The 14694-nt window shown below is 48.5% G+C and overlaps 1 protein-coding gene and 1 long non-coding RNA gene across 2 annotated transcripts in view; both read left to right on the top strand.

Annotated features, from left to right (window-relative positions):
• The window catches only part of LOC117837432 (large ribosomal subunit protein eL24), a 92745-nt gene that overhangs the window by 10429 nt on the left and 67622 nt on the right, over positions 1-14694 (top strand). The window lies entirely within an intron of this gene.
• Positions 724-2339, top strand: LOC140221387 (uncharacterized). Its single transcript, XR_011897157.1, has 2 exons — positions 724-771; positions 887-2339. It is a non-coding gene; the product is annotated as an uncharacterized lncRNA (long non-coding RNA).

The raw sequence follows: 14694 nt of genomic DNA, 5'->3' as shown, positions 1-14694 counted from the left end.
CTCCTCCCCCTCTCCACGGCCGTGGCCAAACCCAAGACGCCGGTCAGGTCCGGGTGCCGTGCTGGCCGCCATGGTGAGGAGGAGCGACGGTCGGCGGCGCTACAGTCAGGCGCGAGAGGTGGATGGAGAGGAAGCTACAAGCGAGAGCACAGCAACAGCGGCCGGAGGGGAAGGGCGGAGAGGGAGCCGCGGGCGAGAGGAGCAGTGGCAACGGCCGGAGGGGAAGGGATGGGAGGGAGGCGCGCAGGTGGCGGACGGGGGGAGACGGAGCACAGGCGACGGACGGGAGGAGACTGGGCCTATGACAGGTGGGACCCACGACGGATGAAAAAAATTGGCGGAGCGTTATTCAATGGACTGCGGGTTGATTATCAAGAAGTTGAGGGACTTTTTCGCAAAATGACCACGACGGTTGAAGGATTGAAAGAAACATCCTCTCTTTAATATTAGGTATAGATATAGATATAGATATAGATATAGATATTTAATTGTGACACGGTAGGGCGCGCATCGCGCGCGGAATGTTCTGGTCAGCTGCATGCTGTATCCGGTGAGCTCGGTGCGGCCAACCTATCAGGCCAAAAAGGGCCGATTGTTTTGCTCTCGACTGGGCTTCCGTGGGCCTAACCGGAGCCAATTTGCTAACGGCCCATGAGTTCCAGCTCCAGCGGCCACCAGAAACTTCCTAGGGTTTCCTACCTTTATAATCCATCCCCCCTTCTCCTTCTCGGTCGCCCTCAAACCGCCGCTGCACCATCTTCGATTGTATAGGTGCGTAATCCTCTTTTATTCTCCGTTGCCCTGGATTTGTGAATTGAGTTGCAGTAGGAGGATTGGGACTGATTGGTTTCTATTTTAAAATCGATGCTTCTTCAAATTCAAATAGCAGGCATCAGATCCACGAGTAATAATCCGGGAAAATTGAGTCTTTGTTCACCCGCTGGTAGTCGAGAACAAGAAGGCGGCGAGCAAGGAACGAGGATGCCAAAGCGGCGGTGCGGTGAACGTGATGGCGGCAGTACGGCGAAGCCTCGGAAGCCGCGCCTTTACCTTGTCTGTGATGACTGGGACTCTGGATACAGCATCCGCAAGTTGTCGTTGCCGGCCGACTCAGACGAAGGCGCTGTGCAGGGCTTACCGACTCTTTTCTGGCGCGTGGTGGCGCCGCGTGAGGATCCCCACCACTTCACGTCCGCCTTTGGCACCAAGATCATGGGGGGGGGGACTTGATCATTGACGTCCGCACGCGGTGCGTCCTCCCAGGCCCTGAGTCAAACGCTCCGGCTTTTCCCATCTACTTCCCCGTCGGTGACGATAGGATATACGTTCTGGACTCCGGCTCCATGGAGATCTGCCGTTTTCCGCCGGAACAATCTGATGCTGAATCTGGTGGTGGTGACTCATCGCTGTATGAATATGGTTCTGGATTTGATATTGATAGCAAGGACCACTGGTTTTGGCACGACCTACAAATGCCGCCGTTCGCTATAATGGACGTCACCTCCTATGCCATGCACCCCCACAGCCATGGACATACCATCCTCATCAGCATCAAGAGTGAAGATTTAGATGCGGCCACATTCAGCTTTGAAACGGGAGTCCGTGCGTGGAATTTTCTCGATGATTGGACTTTGCCATTCACTGGCCGTGGACACTATGAATCTGAACTGAGAGCCTTGGTTGGGCTCTCCAAGGACAAGGGGACCTTTGGGTACATCTATGCCTGCGACGTGCCCAACACCAGCAATCGTCCCCCTGCTTGGAAGCTTAGCAAGAAGAAGGTGTTCAGCAAGAACCCAGCTGAAAAGCATGTAAGCGCTAGCCTCATCTACTTGGGGTGCCAGCGCAAATTCTGCCTTGTGGAGTGTGTCTTGGTTAAGGAAGACAAAGCTTGTCAGGAGGTCAAGGAAGACAAAGATGATCAGGTGCTGCTTGAGAAGCCAGAAGGCACATGTGTGCCCCAACACAGTCGCTACATGTATCGTTTGATGACCTTCTCCCTCAAGTATGACAAGATGGGTGACTTAAGGATTCGACATCGTCGGGTTCGATACTACAAGGTGCCTAGTAAAGTATCAACTGAATGCATCCGTCATGATCCTGTGGTATTTTGGCTGTAAAATGCTAAAATCATGTCATGATGATGAGTTTCTATGTTTTCAATAAGGTGAATGTTTCTTTTCTGTGTTTTATTTAATTTACTGTACTCCCAAACTTCTATAATGAGGACCCCTTGCTATGCATTCACTAAGGTGTTAATGTGTGCTTTTCTATGTTTGAAATTAATGTGTAATCATAACTGGTGATTCTACAAACCCTTTTCACTCGGGTGTTTCTGTGTTGCTTTTCTATGTTTTAGCTTAATGTGTAATATCAACTGTGATTGTGTGAATCCTGCTTTCATGTGTAGAGTCCTTGACAACAATATGGAATCCATGCATCGGTTTTTACAATTTTTTGTAGGGTAACCACAGTTTATACAGCAAGCCTATTAAGGGGGTGTTTGGGAGGGGGGTGCTAAATTTTAGCACCCCCATTTTAGTCACTTTTAGCCTCTCCTCCTCCCAAACACCTAGGCTAAAATGGAGGGGCTAAATTTTAGCCCCCCATAATCCATTAGCCTCTCAAGAGGTGCTAAAATGGACTAAAAGTGCTAAAAGTGGTCCCCCTCCTCCAAAATTCCTCCCCTTGCCCCTCTCTCTCTCCTCCCTCTCACTCCTCCAACATGGGTAAATAGGTCTTTTGTCAACATAAGTGCTAAACTTTAGCCCCTTACCCAAACACCCCAAGGGCTAAACTTTAGCCTCAACATTTGAGAGGGCTAAAGTTTAGCCCAAGGCTAAATTTTAGCCCCTCCTCCCAAACAAGGCCTAAGTATGCAGGGAGGTGCTTCAGTACGCGCTTGACTCTAGTATAGAAATGCCTCAACCTTGTTATGATTTTAATCAATTTCTTTTACCAGGTGATGTTCCAACATCTTGTTTGATCTACCATTACACGCGTTTCATTCTGAATCTGAATTTGTGTTCTCAGAACGAGTGCAGGTGGTTGGCCATGAAAACAGTCAGTTGAAATAGCTTTAGACTCGAAAGGATTGCACTAAAACTTACAAGCACATCCAAGCAGTTCATGTATGTCTTCTAAGTAAAATCATGACTACAGTATAATGATGTTTTGTTGAATATCAGTCATGGTTTTGTATGTTTCCAGAGCAGCTTATATTGTTCATTGATTTCATTGTGAACATCTGACTGTTCAGTGCTCAAATCATCCTGCTTTGTTTGTACATTGCTAAGATCGGTTATGAAATTGCATCAGATTTAGCGCTAGTATATTCCTCTCAAGCCGTCAGTTCAAAGTTTTCGCCTTGAAGGAAGTGAAATGGCTTTTTCTGGTGCCATGTATAGCACATCAAACAAGCCTTCCTTTTTCAGCCTCGCTGCTGGCTGCGCCATTCGTTTGGGTGCTGCCCAGATAATCAGATTCCACAATTTTTCGTTTTAAACTCAACCTGTTTTATGATTATGATATGAAAATGAAATCCACAGCAAGCCTTTTTGGTAAAACAAAGGATATTGTACCAAACATACCAAACTTATCTTGGCTTGCATCAGGGACAGGAGAGCTTAAGACTTATAGTTGTTTTCTTTGTAATCATTGGGGTATTTCAGTAGATGGCGGGACCATCTCTTAATAACATGCAGAGCCTGATGGCATCTCCGGTGACTCCGTGCATTATGATGGTGTCACAAAGGCTAAGAAAGTGTTGGAAATGAGTATTAGCATCCTCGATCGGCTTGCCACCGAAAAGACTTGCGACCCGCTGCCTGCGCGCCTGCCTCCTGTGTGTCCCGGAAGAGGCAAGGAGAGATCCACGACCACGAGTGGGCTAAGCCTCGGATGCGCTGCCTTTTGCGACCACCGCTTTGGTGTAAGCACGTCCACGACATCCGCTGGCATGGGATCGGCGGAACCGGCATGTGCAGCGTGGGCAGTCGACTGGCGGTCGCAAGCACGAGGTGGCGGACCCGCTGGGCGAACGTGGCGGGCGCCGTGGCGCGGTGTCAGGCTGCAACAGGCAAGGCCGTGTCGTCCCCTACGGTAAGGATTACGGAAAAGGGTCAAGCTATAACTTCCTTGCTGCCTTCCACCTCTGTTCTTCCTCCTCTGCTTATGTCGAGTGGCCTTCTTCTGGTCGCGGTCCTGTGCTAGGGAACCATGGTGCAAATGTGGTGAACGCCGTTTGAGCCGGTTTACCTCCACTCGCGGCTGTAGCAATGTCTGCTATTCTTCGTTCTTCCATCTGCCCGTGCGTATGGGAAACTGAAAGGCACAAAGGTGCCTGTACTTCGAATTGTTAGATTTAGTCCTACATCAGAAATTGATGGTGGGGGAGCACAGCATATTGATGGGGGCAGTCCTCGCCCATCGTCTTTTGAGTTGAGTTAGGCGCAAGTCTTCGTTATTGCAGGCTCTGGTGGACTTGGACCTAGTGGGACGCCGTCTGTGGGTATAACGGGCCGGACCGGATTCTGCTGCGCACTCTAATACAAAGAGTGATTTTGGTTTCTAATAGTAGAGACATATAAATGTCAGATTTGAAGACATAAACAGAAATTAAATGATCAGGATCCATAGTGAAATGCAGATCCATAGTGAAATGCACTGAAAGAGTGTACTTCTGCTTCGTTTTTAATGGTTACTTGGTACCTTTCTCAATGAAACGACATTGTCTTTTATGAGCACTAATGACTCAAACATCATCATTATGAGTACATTGAAAGTACATGTTTGTTGCAAGGAGCTTGTTTTTGTTGCAGAAACATGTTTTTAATTGTTGTCTATAGTACTCGTCTAAAATCACAATTATAAGTTACAACAGATTTCAATGAGGAATCAATGAACATGAGGCTCACATGTTTAGTTAGGAGTATTAAACATAGACTAATTACAAAACCAATTGTATAGATGGAGACTAATTTGCGAGATGAAGCTATTAAGCCTAATTAGTCCATGATTTGACAATATGGTGCTACAATAAACATGTGCTAATGATGGATTAATTAGGCTTAATGAATTAGCCTCCATCTATGTAATTAGTTTTATAATTAACTCATGTTTAGTCCTAATTAACGTCCGAATATTCGATGTGATATAAATTTTAATCCGAACTAAAGAACCAAACACCCCCTAGACTTATATAGGTTTAAATGACTGAACGAAGTGTATCTTGTAGTAGGGTGATAAGAATTTGTGCCGAATTATAAATACCTCATTAGAGCTAAATTCGACCTCCTCTTTTTGTTGTGCCTGAAGCGAGTCACTTGCATACAAGTGAAGTAGGCAAGTGGCAACATATCGATGTGATATAAATTTTAATCCGAACTAAAGAACCAAACACCCTCTTAGACTTATATAGGTTTAAATGACTGAACGAAGTGTATCTTGTAGTAGGGTGATAAGAATTTGTGTCGAATTATAAATACCTCATTAGAGCTAAATTCGACCTCTCCTCGTTTTGTTGTGCCTGAAGCGAGTCACTTGCACCTGAAGCGAGTCACTTGCATACAAGTGAAGTAGGCAAGTGGCAACATAACACAACTCAAGCCAGTCAACTGCAATTGATGTTGGCCAGGTTTAGTAGTATAGTATGAACTGCGAAGCACTGTGGTCTGCTGCTCTACACTAAAAGCCCTGGAGATTGAGTGCAAATGCTCAAGAAAACTCACACGTGCATGTCCATATGTAATCCTAATGTGAATGCCTAAGAAGAGAGGAGAGAGCTATGCATGGTCTAAACCTGATAGCGAATTTCCCAAGACGTACTATTTATGCACATAATGCATACAATTGCAAAATAGTTTAATTTGCTCATTACAAATACAAAAATCATCGTCTTGGATCTTGAAATCAACAATACTACATGCTATTATGCAGACAGGTCCATATATTAAAAAAAAAGAACGAACTTCCTCCTGGAGAGTAGTCATTTGCCATCTTCAACCCTCAAATCCTAGATGCCTGCAGCCATCTAACAAATGAACAAATTGTGTGTTATGAAAAGAAGCTGCAAACAAGCTTTAATGAAATGAAAACTAGACTACCTACAAATGCAAGCAAAACAGCCAGATGGTGAAAGTAATTAAGAACACAAACAAAAGGAAAGCATCAGTGGAGAAAGTTTTGTTCAGTAGTATGAAGCAGGAGAAAAGAATGGAAAGATGGCTATCGGGTTTGCAACACAATAAGTAATATATGACAGCATGAAATCAGAATTAAATCTTACAGATATATGAAAGAAAGCATAGGCGAGTGGGGAAGACAATTCCTTCTTGCTGCCTTTATGTGATCAAAATGGCTATGGAAACAAATACCGTGAAACATCTCCAGTCAATGACAGCAGTCTTAGTGCAAGAGCTGAAACCCTGACTGAACAAGAAACTATCCAACAAAAGAATCAAAGCAACCTTGGACAGAAAGTAAAGAGCAATTGGTATACCACTTTTTTCATCAGCCATATTAAACAGATGATGATAGTATTTAGGGACATATCGCAGTTGCATGGATGTGATATGTTATCAAATTCGAGATGAAGAGCTCAATTCCTAAAAAGCCTCGTATTTTGAAAGATGCAGCTGGTGGAAATTTTAGATGGACATGTTATCATAATAGCTCTTAGGCTTTTATTGACATCAAGTCATCTTGTTGCTCAGAGCTCCGTTTTTTGGCATGACAGCATCTAAGACCTTAAGAAAACTGTGAGAATGAATTCATGTTGATCGAGCTAGCCAGACGTTCGACTGACACAAGCTAAGATAGTTATCTTTTGGTGGACATCAGTAGTTGTCTGAGGGATTTCAGCAATTCCAAATATACCAGCATGTACCATTTCTGCCGGCATAAGTTTTTATAGTTATGTCTCCCGGATAACAAGTTTCATATTGTGGAGACTTTCAGTAGTATGTGACTAGCAAATTGATGAGTTATACATAAAGTTCATTTCAGGAGAGCAGTTAACGAAAACAACTGTAGAGCTGGAGTATTGCACAATCTATATAACCTTGATTAATAAATGCCCATGAAGATGCAAGAATCCCACATTATCTTGGAGCACTGAGGACAAGTGCATACTGAATTCATGAACGCTGACACTGTATAGATTTCCAAGTTCACTGGATAGAAGCAAGAACTATCCTAGAATTGTTCGAGTTTTATAAAATAACTGACAAACTTGCCTTGACATGTCCTGTAATGAGGTATGTTTTCAACTTTATATTTCAGATAGCAGAACCTGAGAGCTAAGTAATGGATATTATAGCAGTAGCAGCCATATGCCTGAGAACTAAGCCTAAACGAGCATGCACACATGTTCAGGTAATAGACGAGTAACACAGATCCAAGAAGAAATCACACCAGATTCGAGATTGTTAGAGAAAGAGAGAGGGGGTTACTCACCGAGAATAGTTGGAGCAGAAGGCACGAGTGAAGCTTATGTTGGCTGGCTCCAGGATGTGGTCGTCCCCTGTGTCCTCGTCCTCGTCGCGCCTTCTCTTGGTCGGAGAGAGTAGAAGGAGGCGGCCGGGGACCTGGACTGACTCAACAAGGCTGGAAAAACGAGGATGAGTAGGAGAAGGGGATGGGGTGGAGATAGAAAAAAAAACTAGATCTGCGGGGGTATGACGGCCTCCGGGGCTTTGGCTTAAGAAGAAAGATCTTCTCACGCAGGCCTAGAAAACCTAGTCTGAAATTCACGCCCACGGGGAGTCGAACCCAGGACCTGAGGAGTGCCACTCGGTTCCACTAACCAACTCGGCTAGGGAACCTTAGGCATGAGGTGGAGATAGCTAGGGAAGGGGAGCTGGAGGAGGTGGCGAGGCGCACACCTGGATCTCGTCGCACTCGCCGCCGCAGCACCGCGAGGGAGAGGCGCCGTCTTGTTCGGGAGCGGAGCGACGGAAGGGAGAGCGAGACGCGGGCCAAGTTCCCGGGGTGAGGTGACCCACGCGGTTTGGCAGGGTTTGGACCCCCGTGCTCGCAAATGCAATTTTTGGCGCACGACGTGGTTCTTTTCCTGGCGCGGGTGTGCGTGTGCCGCTCCCCTGGGTGACGACGTGAAGTTGCTGGGCATTATTCCCAGCTCATCGGCTGCCGGATCTCTCGGTGACGACGACGATGCAGTTTCTGTCGCCGTCAACGACTCTGCACGCGTGCATGCATGCATAGAGAACGAAAGCATTAGACATGCATTGGAGTGCATGCATCAGGATTCCATGACAGCATAGAACTTATATAAACCCAGATAAACCTACTGCCAATGGCGTCGTGGCCGTGATGCGTCTGTTAGCTTCGAACCGGTGTGCTTGACGCCCGGCGAGCTCGCGATGACTATTGCTTGAGGACACAGAACGCACACGAACACAAGAGCACTTGGAAACTCGAAGATTTTGGTGCTGCACTTCTGACTACAGCTTTTCCGGGCGTTCTTCCTTTTATTCTGCGAATACCGCGAACAGGTCCACTCGGTGGCCAGTCGCACACTGCGCAGCGAGCACGTCCATCCCCGTGCCCACGATGCCGCTGAAATCACCGGTTATCCTCGGTTCGTGCACGAGCTATTCTCGCCACTCTTTTTCTACGCGCACGGCAGCCACAGCTTGGTGCTCGTGCGTATGCAATGCAGCAAAGGAAACATGCAGAGCTAACTAACTAACCGAGTCACTAACCGAGTCATGCGCTAGGATTACTAACAGATCTCCTCCTAAGCCTTGCGCATACTCTGAACATTGACTACACCAATCCTTGAACGAAGTTCACAGAACTGCTCCCGTCCTAAGGCTTTGGTTAAAATGTCAGCCAACTGATGCTTTGTCCCCACCAAATCAATGTCAACCCTCTTCTCCTCGATGCAATCACGGATAAAGTGAAATCTTGTATCAATGTGCTTACTACGATCATGGAAAACAGGATTCTTACTCAACTGGAGGGCTGACTGACTGTCGATCTTGAGTTTGAAAACACTGGGTCTGCTGCCTCTCAGTTCAGCCAGCAGACGTGCCAACCAAATTCCCTGACAAACAGCAGTAGTTGCAGCCATATACTCAGCTTCACATGAAGAAAGAGCAACTACCTTTTGTTTCTGAGATTGCCAGGTGATCAGGTTCTTGCCAAGGAAGAATAAGATGCCGGAAGTGCTCTTTCTAGTGTCAATGTCTCCTGCTAGATCACTATCACTATATCCCTCCAGCTCTGTCCCCTTCTCCCTTCTGTAATGGCAGCCAAAATGGAGTGTGCCAGATACTTAGCGCAACACTCTCTTTACTGTCAGTAGATGTTCAGTTGTGGGGCTCTCCATGAATCTACTGACAAAACCAACTGAATAGGCTATATCTGGCCTTGAATTCACTAGGTATCTGAGTGAGCCAACAATTGACCTGTATTGAGTTGCATCAACAGCTAGTGCAGTGCTATCCTTGCTCAATTTTAGCCTTGGCTCCATTGGTGTGTGACTGATGTTGCATCCTGTTAGTCCTGCACTCTCTAGGATCTTTGCAGCATAGGCTCTTTGGCACACAGTGATCCCTTCCTCACCTTGGTGCACCTCCAACCCGAGGTAATACTTGAGCAGACCCAAATCACTCATTTGAAAGGTGTGCTTCATCTCTGACTTGAACTTGTCGATGTCAGACTCATCAGCTCCTGTGATCACAAGATCATCTACATACACACCCACAATGAGACGCCTTGCTCCAATGCCACGCATGTAAACTGCATGTTCAGACTTGCTTCTGCAGAACCCAAGCTTGAGGAGTGACTCATCTAACTTGGAATACCATGCCCGTGGTGCTTGTCGAAGTCCATAGAGTGCCTTCACTAGATGCAGTACCTTGTGTTCCTGCCTCTTCACCACAAATCCTGGTGGCTGCTCAACATAAACATCCTCCAGCAACTTGCCATTCAGAAATGCAGACTTCACATCCATGTGATGTACTGCCCAGCCCTCACCAGCAGCATGTGCCAGTAGAAGTCGAACTGACTCAAGTCGAGCAACAGGTGCAAACACTTCATCGAAATCAATACCATGTCGTTGTACATACCCCTTTGCGACGAGCCTGGCCTTGTACCTGGTGACGATCCCGGATTCATCACGCTTTGTTTTGTACACCCACTTGACCCCAATTGGTTTCACTCCTGCTGGTGGATCAGTGAGTACCCAGGTGTTGTTGTCCTCAATTGAAGTGAACTCATCGAGCATTGCTAGTCTCCAGTTCTCATGCTCCATCGCCTCCCTGAATGATGTGGGTTCAGCTTCGCTGGTGAACATCAGCTGCTCCTCCAGCTCACGCGCTGCGAGCCCCGGCGGCGTGGCCGGGCCGAGCACATTGTTGATGTGGCGGTACCGAAGATCGGCTCGATGACGCTGGCGGTGTACTGGCGGAGGCTTCACGCATGCTTGTCGCCGTCGTAGTGGTGGTGACGGTAGGTGGCTCCATGTGTTCGACGGTGAAGTCGTTGGCCGCGGTGCGCTGCTCCTCGCCCCAGCGCCACTCCTCCTGTTCCTGGAACACAACGTCGCGGCTGATGTGGACGCGTCGCGCCTCCGGATCGTACAGGCGATAGGCCTTGGACCCGGGCTCGTAGCCGACAAAGATGATGCGCCTGCTCCGGTCATCTAATTTCTTCAGGTGCGGCGTGGTCACCTTCATGTTCGCGACACACCCGAACGTGCGCAGGTGTTGAACGTTCGGGGCGTTGCCGGTCCAGAGCTTGTACGGGATCTCGCCTCCGATGCTCTTCGACGATGAGCGGTTGAGCAGGTACACAGCAGTGGTGACCGCCTCGCCCCAGAACTCGCCGGGGAGGTGCTTTGCCTTGAGCATGCTGCGCGCCGTGCCGACCACGGTCTGGTTCCGCCGCTCCACGACCCCATTTTGCTGAGGCGTGTAAGGCGCCGTGAGTTGACGGTGAACACCGAGCTCGGCGCAGTACTCGACGAAGTCCTTGGCAGCGAACTCACCGCCGCGATCGGTGCGTAGCACCAGTAGCTTCCTGCCACTCTTCCGCTCGGCGGCAGCCTGGACACGCTTGATCGCCGTTGCAGTGGCGTCCTTGCTGGGTAGGAGGCAGAGCCACATACGCAAGAAATCGTCGACAAGCAGGAGGAAATACCGATTGCCACTCGGTGTTGGGGGCGAGATAGGGCCACAGATGTCGCCGTGGAGTAGCTGCAGCACCTCCGTAGATCGTCCCAGTGCGCGCTGTGGGAACGACGCCCTTCGATGCTTGCCGGCGAGGCAGGCGTCGCAGAGCTGCTCCACCTGAGTCAGCTGTGGCAGCCCACGAACAAGGCTGTCCCTTGCCATCCTGCGCAGGGCGGCGAAGTGGATGTGGCCGAATCTGGCATGCCACACCCACGCCTCTTCTTCTCCGCGTGCGGCGAGGCAGACCGGCCGTGCGATGTCGATATCGAGCACGTAGAGCCGGCCTGGACTTCGATGGATCTTGGCGAGCAGCCTCCGTTCTTCATCCCGCACCCGCATCGCACCATCCTCGATAAGTACCTGGTAGCCGTTCACGTTGAGCTGGCCGACGGAGACGATGTTGGCGGTGAGTCGAGGGAGGTAGTAGACGTTGGCGAGGGGTCGATGCTCGCCGTTCTTGCAGGCGAGTAGGATGGTGCCGATCCCTTCGATGTTGGTGACGGATCCATCCCCGAAGCAGACGGTGCCGGTGACGCCGGCGTCAAGGTTGGAGAACGCCGCGCGCACGCCCGTCATATGGTTGGATGCGCCGGTGTTTAGGACCCAGCGCTTCAGGTCCCAATCACCGCCGTCATCGAGCGCCGCGAGGAGCTTGTCCTCGACGAGATGGACCTCGCCGTCGTAGGGAATCGCCGGAGGGGCCGCCAGTGGAGCGGAAACAGGGGAAAATTTTTGGATTTTCAGATCCCGTTCGTCACTCACCGCGAGATTCCTTTGGTAAAGCACGCAGAACAGCAGCAGGAGTTGGTACAGCACGACCATGGGATACCACCGGTAGGGGTACAGTTGCATCAGGAAGTGCCCCATGATGCTTCTTAAGGAACACCACATGGAAGACATCATGAATTCTGGACTTAGAGGCAGCAGCAGCCGATATGCCACGGAGCCAATGCGTTCAATCACCTGGAATGGACCATAGTAGCGTGGCGCCAGTTTTGTATTAGCCCCAGAAGTAATGCCCACTGCTGATCGTTGGTTGAGTCGCAGCCAAGCCCAATCCCCAACCTGAAACTCCACATCCCGATGGGTCTTGTCATAAGATCTCTTCATGTAATCCTGAGCTTGTAAAAGACGATCCCGGATCTCAGACAAGAATTCATCTCGTTGTTGGAGCTGTTTGTCTATGGCCACCATACGAGCCACACCTGGTTCATATGACAAAAGAGTGGGAGGATCACGACCATAGACGACACGAAACGGTGTCGTATGTAGAGAAGTCTGAAAAGAGGTATTGTAGCAGTGCTCAGCCGAAGGTAACCATTTAAGCCAATTGCGTGGACGATCCCCAGCCAAACAACGCAGATAGACGCCTAGAATTCTGTTGGTTACCTCTGATTGTCCATCTGTTTGAGGTTGAAAGGCAGAACTGAGGCGCAACTTAACACCAGCAAGGGAAAAGAGCTCGGTCCACAAGGAGCTGGTAAAAACTGGATCACGATCGCTCACAATAGAGCAGGGTAGCCCATGTAAACGGACAATGCCATCAAAGAAAGCCTGAGCCACAGTTAAGGCTGTATAAGGATGGCCTAAAGGAATGAAATGCACCATCTTGGAGAAACGGTCGACAACTGTAAGAACCACAGATTTGCCACCAACCCGAGGAAAACCTTCCACAAAGTCCATTGCAATGTCACTCCAGATGGCTGTTGGAACATCTAGGGGTTGCAGGAAACCAGCTAGGTGGAGGTGCTCCGTTTTGTTGCACTGACAGACCAAACAACCTTGTACAAATTGGCGGACAAGCTTTGCTGCACCCGGTGTGTAGAATGATGCTCATAGACGCTGCAAAGTTTTCTGAGCTCCCTCATGTCCTGTTTCCAAAATCTGTGGCCATAAACCAGAGGAAGAAGGTACAAATATGCGGCCATTGTACATAACAAATCCGTCCACCATAGTCCAGGCAGCACCGGCAGTACCTTCATCGATTTCCTTGCGTTTGGCAATGATTTCCGGCAAGGTGTTAGCTTCCTTCTTGAAGTCATTGAAGAGCTCAAACTCAGGCCGTGACATGGACAGGGCCAGTAATTCCACTGTGTCCTCATCGCGATGAGATAGCGCATCTGCTGCACGATTTTGCTTGCCAGGGCGGTACTCCACTGTAAACACATAGCCAAAAAGCTTACTGACCCAAGTATGTTGCGGAATGGTAGACAGGCGCTGATCCAATAAATACTTGAGGCTGAAATGATCCGTCCGAACCGTAAAAGACCGAGTCCAGAGATAGGGCCACCAATGTCTAACAGCTTGAACAAGCCCAATCAGTTCTCTCTCATAGGCCGCCAACTTACGATGCTGCGGTGCCACTGTCCTGCTGAAAAATGCAATGGGGCCGGCGTTTTGATGAAGTACAGCACCAAAACCAGTCCCTGAGGCGTCACAGTCCACAACAAACTCCTGTGCAAAATCGGGCAGCTGCAGAACAGGAGCGGTGGTGAGTGCGTTCTTGAGGGCATTGAACGCATCTGTAGCGTCCTGAGACCAGCGGAAAGCGTCCTTCCTCATCAAGGCAGTGAGAGGAGCAGCAATGACACCATAGTTGGCAATGAACTTCCTATAATAGCCCGTGAGGCCAAGAAACCCCCGAAGCGCCCGAAGAGTCTTAGGCAGTGGCCATGCCTGTACTGCCTCTATCTTAGACAGGTCCATTGCCACACCATCAGCACCAATAACATGACCCAAGTATGCCACACTTCCTTCACCAAAAACACACTTGGACTTCTTGAGGAAAAGAGCATTAGCACGCAGAACTACCAGCACAGCCCGAACATGCTGAATGTGCTCAGTCCAAGTCTTGCTATAAATGAGAATATTTGATGATTACGTTTATCAGCATGAAATCTTATGTTTCTGTGTAAATATAGGAAGGATTGAAGATACTGTTGCGATTTGAGAATCACTTGTGTGGCAAAAACCAAGGGGGAGAACAAAGCCACTGCTGACAGTAATTCTGAATTTGATGGTTTCACCACAAGAAAAGATGCCAAACTGCAGGTATTGCACACTGATTGGCACTATGTGTAGCCCTTCCTCCTTTAACTACTGATTTTTTTGACAGAATTTCACCGTGCTGCACTGAACTGCACAAGCCCTTTGTTTCCTGCTTGTACATATGTGTTCTCTATGCTATGCATACCTGAGTTTGTTCTCAGTCAGCTGACAGCTTTGATAACGAGCATTCATTATAGTATGCCTTGGTTATGTCTGATCCTGTCAAGTACTAGCTAAAATATCCTTAATGAATCACCTGCATTTGAGTGACATGAACTACTTGGCTTCATTAATTTACTGCTCATGGACTCTTGGTCGTTTGCGAATATGGGCTCATGGACTCTTGGCCGTCTGCCAATATGTGCTATGGTTTTAGAGAATTGCTGTAGGACTCTTGGACAATTATGCCAGTTCTAGCTCATATTTCCTGAGATAAAATTGTTAGCTT

This window comes from Setaria viridis, chromosome 9, assembly GCF_005286985.2.
Source record: "Setaria viridis chromosome 9, Setaria_viridis_v4.0, whole genome shotgun sequence".
In the NCBI taxonomy this organism is placed as follows: domain Eukaryota; kingdom Viridiplantae; phylum Streptophyta; class Magnoliopsida; order Poales; family Poaceae; genus Setaria; species Setaria viridis.
The sequence above is the reverse complement of the archived record's forward strand: the minus strand, read 5'-3'. Positions and strand labels throughout refer to the sequence as shown.